We start from the raw sequence: 8,066 nt of genomic DNA on the forward strand, positions 1-8,066 counted from the left end.
CGGTCGTGAAGGCAGACCACACAAAAAAATCTGAGCCGTAGATTTGCTCGATGACGTCGGAGACGACAAAATTCCAATGAAGGCATATGTTTTTAAGCTGGACGTTCAGGTGGAGCAAGCTGTACGTTGATTTTTGACCTGTTTGCAGCGCGGTGCTCGAAAGATGGAGGACGGGTACATTGAAGATAGGTTCGTGGGTAGCAGAAGGTGTCGGAACCGCTGTCGACAAGGAATCGCTGCTTTGTAATTTGAATGGGGACGAAGATGCGACGGCCTCCAAGTTGTCAGTTCGCAGTTGTGTCTACGAGCAGCCGTTGGCATTTCCCTTATGTCCAGCGGAGCAGGGTGGTCGACATTGTTGTGCTCTGTCCACGATGTGTCGATGGTTGTAGCACCGGCCCTCGTCACCAGGCTGCTGCGACGAGGTGGTGTTACAGTCTCGACTTTGCGTGTGGCACGTCGGCAAGTGTTCGTCCAGGAGTCGAAGTAGCTAAACTGTCGATTGATATTGTCGATACGGCGCGCAAGGTCTGTTGTGCTCACCAGTGTGGCGACAGCCTGGGCTTTGGGCGACAACTGTGGCAAACAGACCTCGCTGACGCGATCAGCGATCCTGGCAAGTTGGTCGAGAAGTGCGTTAAGCTGAGCCTACAGAATTGCCTCGATGTTAGGTGCAAGTCGAAGAAGTCAGAGTGCTGACGGTATGACTCCTGGACTTCCATGTTGCCCGAGTGAACATGCATGTGGTGGAGGAGCTGAGAAGGCTTGCGCACCGAAAATTCTGCGTACTCTAGTTGACGCATTTTCTCGTCTTCCGATAGTGGCTGGCGGTGGATTAGTTAGCTTTTGAGGCTTTCGTAAATCTTTGCCGTTGGTGGGTTGCCAAGGATATCCCGTTCCTCGTTGGCTTAGTGGGCATCGAGGTGGACGACGAGATAATCGCAGCGGGTCCGGTCTTGCGTGATGTGTGCGAGGGAGAAGTGGGCCTCGACTTGGACGAACCATATTTCGGATGAATTCGGCCAAAACGGCAGAAGCTTGACAGCTACACGCCAGACATTGAACGGGATAGCGTACGGAACGCCGTGTGCCGGGGTTCTGACGTCCTCGGCGGAGACGGCAGGATGGCACTTCACGGGAGCTTTGAGTTGGCCGTTGCGTTCCTGAAGCTGTTGGTCTTGCTCGTCCATGGCTATAGGTTATAGTCTGTTGTCAGGGTCACCAGATGTGTGATGCCGTTTCTACTGAAGGACAATTCCAACATAAAAACGTAATAACGTTTTATTCGATTAGCAGTAGAAGCAGTCGAGCAAACCAGGCAGGAGGAGGTGACAGTGCGCCGGATCCGGGCAGGGGCGGCTCTGACCCCATCTGTTCGACATCGATGGCGGGAAAAAGACCTACCAGTGACTGACAAGTGCCCTCACTGTGACACTCCACCTGACGTCTGCGATGTGCGCCACTTGTTGTGGACGTGTCCATCAACAACGCACATCAGGCAACGGATAATCATGAAGGTGGGCCTGCGGTGGAATCGCGATAGTGATTATGAGAAATGGACAATGGACAATCGCTATACTGCTAACCTTCTCGAATTCATAAGCACAACTGGACTGCACTCCTTCTTTTAACTTTCTATCTCCTGCATCCCATTCCCCCTTTCTCAACTTATGCCTTGTGGCAAACTCTTCGAAAAAAAAGAAACCAGCGCCATACTTGTCTCACTAGCCAGCTTCGCTGGCGCATGCCTCGCGTGGCACAGTGTTCTATCGGTGATGCAGTCCAGCATGCGGACATGTTATGCTCTGTTGGATGATAAAAAAGCGGAGGCTGCGTGGAAATAATCGCAGTGTGTGTCGCCACATGCCCATTTCGCTGGAAGCGCTCCACTTTGCCTGACATCGTTGAAGAGGTCTGGCATGTACGGAAGCTCATCCAGGTTCCTGAGCTTCTTGTTAGTGATTTTGTCTTATCGCCGGGGTTAATGTCGTTCTGAAGCTGTAATGGCTGCCCGTATTTCCCATAGCAAGTTGTCTGCGCCCAATTTGGGGCTCTGGTGGGCGCGGGAATCTCGGAATGGTGTCCGAATAGTGGTAGTTAGGCACTGTATTTAAGGCTTGAAGAAGGGCTTCATCTTGTAGGGAGATTTACGGAGGATTCGGATAACATTTTCCGTTGGTTGTTCTCTCTAAATAGTACTCTGTAGAACTGAGTAGTAGTGATCTGGATCCAGCAGACAGCGGAAAAATGTCCACGTATTTTCCAAGCTGAGATTCCGCTTATGCATTTCCATTGCAGACATGCCAAATGTCCTGCATAGGCTTCAATCGGTTTAGCCAATGTTGAGAATGGAATTTTGAGTGGGCTGTTAAGTTTGTTCACTACCATCTTTTTTGCAGACTGCCGTGTACCACGCATATGTGAAGGATGCGGCTGTTTGCGATTTTAGTATCAAGGGTGTCTGGGATTGTGGAGGTTAGTAATACTACGTCATGGTTTGCCACTGAGCCCATTTGTCAAGATCGTGAATGATGTTTGGAGCTTAATTGAGAATCTGGCGGAACTTACCCCAGTTTATAGTTTCAATGCGCGTCGAGTATATTAAGGCAGTGAACTGAACTAAATTTCGGTATTTACGATGGCGTGGTGGATTATAATGCCACACACACAAGAAAAATAAACCTCTGGCAGTGGGACTATAAACTTAGAAACTTCGCTGCAAAAGAAAATGATTACTCGTCCTGCAAAGTTACGACAGGTAAACTGCTGCTGAGATCGCTCTGACGGGGCTATGACACACGTTGCCTGGAAGTGCGGAGCCAGGCTAACAGTATATATGTTTTGATTTTCTATGTTTCCAAAGATGCCTTATTTACTACTAGGACGACATTCACATCGCTGAAGTACAGGTGTTCATCATCAGATGGATCCCCAGAGCAGTCGAACGCGGGAGAGGCTGAAGGAGACGTCTGGTTGAGATTTATCAGACGGCATCTGGAGCTGCCAACCATTTAATCCCTTGCCCTGCTCTTGGACAATACCAGCGCCGCCGTTCGGAAATTATGCAATGAATTAAGCTGCATTTATCTGACTCCACCGTACGTTGGTGTTGCATTGTTCATTAAATGCGAAATGCCCGCAGTAGTTCATAAATAAATAAAATAAATAAATACAAGTGATGATGCTATTCGTATGTCTCTTCTCTCCAATGAAAGTGGCAGTGGAACTTAGATTCCTGAACTTTGTGAATACTCACATAGCTGTCATCACATCTATAGGCAGGTTTCTTGATGTTGTATTCCAAATTTATAAACATAACTAACTTCAGACACTATATTTTGGTTTTGTTAGAATATATGGTCGTCATTCATAGGTTTGCATTTTAACGAGGAGTTTCGCGTGGCGGGATGCACAGAGCCGTTGCCTATCAACTGCCTGGCTGGCGGACGCCGCGCGTTTTGCACGTCATCTGTTAATCAAGGAGCAACCAGAAGATCTCTTATCCTTTATGCAGCAACAACGTAGCTAGATATTGTGAGTTGCACATCTTAATTCTTCTCTAGCGTGATGATTATAGTAGTGATGATGATAGGCTAGTCAGCGGCGCATTTTGGGCGACCATGTACTCAGCATTGCATAAGATTGTATTAGACTAGATTAAATTGGACTGAACAAGACTCGATAGGACAAGTTTGGATTGGGCAGGCTCTTAATGTATTGGGCTGGATTGCTTGGATTGCATTTTAATGGAATGAACTATAGTTAATTTGAGTGGATTTGATTAGACTGGATCAGCTTGGATAGGATTAGATTAGACTGTATTGGGTTACACTGGATGGGATGGAACCAGATTGGATTGGAGAGGAGTAGGCAGCACTGATTCGGTCACACATTCTTCTGCTACTTATAACCTGGTCTAGCTGAGCAAAGCCATGCCAATTTTTTGGCTTAGTCTACAAATGATTTATTAAAATAAATCAGTGCATGTAGTACTTATCGCTATTCTCACTTAACCAATGCCGATCCCTCTATTTTGGCATGGGCTAAAGAAGAAGATATGTTTGGAACCATCGCTCGGCGCAGCAGCCATTAGGTGGCCCATGCTAACCCCAATAACGCGGAGGGCTGTCGCTTGCGGTTACTTAAGGGACACCTAGATACTGTTCCTCCACTGCTATCGGAAGCAGCAATGTCTGATAGCTCAGACAGGTACAGTACAATAAGCTCAGTGAGTTACAGTATTTCTAACACTTCCCTCCGAGCAGTTACGCCATCATCAATAAGGACATATTCGGAAGAGGCGGAGGACTTTGAACCCGTGACTACCAGTGCATCATCTACCTCTACCTCATCTTGCTCCCGCACTGATGAGCCTGCTCCGAAGATGATGAGACGACAGAAGCTGAAGGTCAAGCCGGTCATCTCTACCCGCAGGCGGAACAACGCAGGAGGTCCAGGCATTTTTGTACCTAAGGACGCACCGTTAAAGTCGAAAGGTAATGGCGATGCGTTTTCTCTGAAAAAGGCTACCCGAGTTTAGTACATTTTCTATGCCCGCCTTACGAATAATTTGCTTTGCTCTATTTAATAGTGTGCGCATCCCAAAGGAAGTCAGGCTGTTATGGAAGCAGTAATCGTGCGCTTGGGTAAATTAATAATAACGAAGGCTGTCCAACCTGCACTGGGATCACACAGTAGGCAGTTCCTTGATACCACCTCCCTCGCAAGGTGGCCTCCGCAAGCAGGATCGAAGCTCTACTGCGGTTAACTTAACAGCCCTAAACGTTTAGCCGAGACTTCACAGAATTAGGAGTGCTTAGAAGCCAAGGCCACAATCTACCCACTATTCCGCTAAAAGGAAGTAACTAGACTGCGTTGAATAATAATAATAATAATAATAATAATAATAATAATAATAATAATAATAATAATAATAATAATAATAATAATAATAATAATAATAATAATAATAATAATCAATCAATCAATCAATCAATCAATCAATCAATCTTTATTTAATGTGCGCAGGAACAACCATGTGGTCTTTGTGCTGCAGCACAAATAAAAAAAAAAGAAACAAAAATGAAAAAGCACAAACATGTTTAAACACACAAAGAGAACACAAAAAAAGAAATAAATAATACATGAAATGAAACAGACGAAAAGTATCACGGAAAGTAAGCAAACAATGAGTAGCATCACTTATATACACAGTGAGAGAATTTTTTAGCACACCAGGAAATAAAGAAAAAAAAAAACGAACGGTAGATAGAAGACAAAAAAAAAAACAACAACAAATAACTGACATTGATTATAGTAATACAGAAATATACATAAAATAAACAACCCTTCCAGGCGCAACAAGTGCATGGTACTTAAAACCCAGGCTAGAAATACAGAATAATACAATAAAGAAGTAAAATTGAACAAGGGGCATTAAGATTCGAATATAAAGTTTAAAGTTGAAATATAAGTAAGAAACGGATAAAAAGTAGTTCACGATACAGACAGCATTGAACAGGAGAAAAAGCAAGAAGTGAAGTAAATACAATTTAAGGCTAGAAAGTGGGAGTTTTAAGTGATAAAGTACTATTTAGAATACAACGCTACGAACATCCAATGTAAATGAACAGAGCGAGTTTTGGAAGATGTCAAGGTGAGGACAAAAAGAGTTAAATAACCACTGCATCCTGTCCAGAGGGGAGTGGGAATGAAGAGGAGAAACCTGAAATGGTCTGAATTCCTTCATGCTCTTTCGCGGAACGCGCAGTAGGATGTACTCTAAGAGCTGAGGGCACATAATGTGGCCATGAAGGAGTTTGTACAGAAATATGATATCAAGTCTGATACGACGGCAGTGAAGGGTAGGAAGATTCAGTTGGGCGCTCCTGGTGGAGCGAGAGGGGGAAGTTGCGCAAGGAAAGCGATAATGAAATATCCGTAAAAATTTTGTTTGTACTCTGTCAACCCTGTCCAAGTTCGATTTGCAAGTGCCATTCCAAACAACCGACGCATACTCCAAGAACGGCAGGCATATGGACAGGTACAGTTTTAGGAACGGAAGTGGAGTATGGAACTCTCTCGAAAGTCTGCAAACGAATCCGAGTGTGCGCATAGCCCGCTGAGCAATGCGTTTAGTGTGAGAGGAGAAGCTGAGGGTGCGGTCAAAAAGTACACCAAGGTCATTAATTTCATCAACCCTATCCAACAGCACAGAATTGACAGAATAATGGTAGAGAAAGCTATGTGTTTTACGAGTAAAGGACACAACCCTAGTTTTGGAAGAATTGAGGGTAAGTCGATTCATCGCACACCAATCAGAAAAAGCAGATATGTCCAATTGCAACAACACGCAATCTTGAAAAGAATGTATTACCTTGAATATTTTTATATCATCAGCATAAAGAAGAAACGAGGAGTTCTTTATCGCCGAGGAAACATCATTAATAAAAACGGAGAAGAGAAGCGGGCCTAGTACTGAACCTTGAGGAACTCCACTCGTTGCAGGGTAAACGAAAGAAGTCTGTCCATTGACACTGACAAAGCAGAAGCGATCAAGGAGATAGTTGCGTAGGAGGGCTACGATAATAATAATATAATAATATTAATAATAATAATAATGTTAATAATAATAATATTAATAATAATAATATTAATAATAATAATAATAATAATAATAATTATTATTATAATATCGTTCACAGGAAAGGAAAGGCGCAGAACCTGTCACACGTTTTGTGGACACCTGACCCGCGCCGTAAGAGAAGGGAGGAAAGGGGGAGTGAAAGCGTAGAAAAAGGGGTGCCGTAGTGGAGGGCTCCGGATTTTGACCACCTGGTGATTTATTGATTGAAGGTCCTTTATTGAATGGGAAGGCTCATGGCCATCGATGGGGATAAAGGGGAGTAGACAGAATCTTAATCGTTTAGGTCGTCACTCGAATCACATTGCTCTAACCAGGCCACTAAGCAAGCCATACGTGGCAAATATCATCTGTGTGTTAGCATCAGTTTCTAGAAGGGAACGGTAGTTCAGGCGGTAGGGTTCGATCTCGGAGCGTCCAGTAGAAAAAGCAGGGCAATCTCAGAGTAGATGAGATATGTCGCCGCGAGTTAGAGTCGTACTTTGGGGGCACGTAATCATTTTCTCCGTATACTGACGCCACCGGTACATAATACGTGGTGTAGCACGCTGATGGCATTTCGTTTCGCCTCCATCTAAACGCAGCCGCTGGCGGTAGGGGTTGAACCCGGGTGCCCCGGCAGTGAAGTCGGGCGTCTTACCACTTCACCATCGTGCTGGAGCTTTCACAAAATACTAAATATAGTTTTCTAACATATCACAGTTCCCATCGTTGATGTTCCATAGAAATGTGCTGATTATTACATCCTATGTTAGCAGATAACAGTTAACTTCACAACTTGAACACTCGATGCGAGTTCTTCTCTTTAAAACTACAAACCAGCAACATTATACGGGTTCACAAGATGCAAATAAAATAGGAAAAAAAAACTTTCGGCGCATATAAATAGCACATTGAGGCCGACCGGCACTCTGAAGCGCGCCTACATTGAAGTGGTCGTTCACAATACGGGCAGCAGTGACGGATGGCGTTCTCGCATACATAGTGTAAGGTCTCCAACTAAATCGAAGCTCCTAGGTTATCATCGAGATTTTACCTAGTAAACGCCTTCCTATTTCCACTGTAACGTTTGTGAGAAAATGAAAATATAAAGTGTGGCTATTAGTCGCACATTCATAGAGGCTGCTCACAGTGAGACCACCTTTTACTGCGATAGAAATACTGCGCCAGGTTTCGAGCCATCGCGTATCCCCGGCGGACGCCACGGTTGACCTTGAACAGCCGATGAGGAGGAGGAGGAGAAAGCTGGTAACTTACACTCTCGCCTCATACTCCTAAAGGAGGAGCTTAGGTGACCCAAAAAATATAGCACCCATCGTGGTCTACACACCTTACACTGATAGGGCGTGTAAGGCGAATAATGTAGCAGCCATAAGAAGCTTCCGCCGTTGCTATCGCAATTTAACTAATGTTACCCAGAGTT

The 8,066-nt window shown here is 44.7% G+C and overlaps 1 pseudogene; it reads right to left on the reverse strand.

The window, feature by feature from the left end:
- Positions 1–301: 301 nt before the first annotated feature.
- LOC146174850 (uncharacterized) lies at positions 302–1,256 on the reverse strand (annotated as a pseudogene).
- Between the last annotated feature and the right edge of the window lie 6,810 nt (positions 1,257–8,066).

This window comes from Amblyomma maculatum, chromosome 11 (assembly GCF_055883805.1).
Source record: "Amblyomma maculatum isolate TAMU_Amacu chromosome 11, ASM5588380v1, whole genome shotgun sequence".
Lineage (NCBI taxonomy): Eukaryota > Metazoa > Arthropoda > Arachnida > Ixodida > Ixodidae > Amblyomma > Amblyomma maculatum.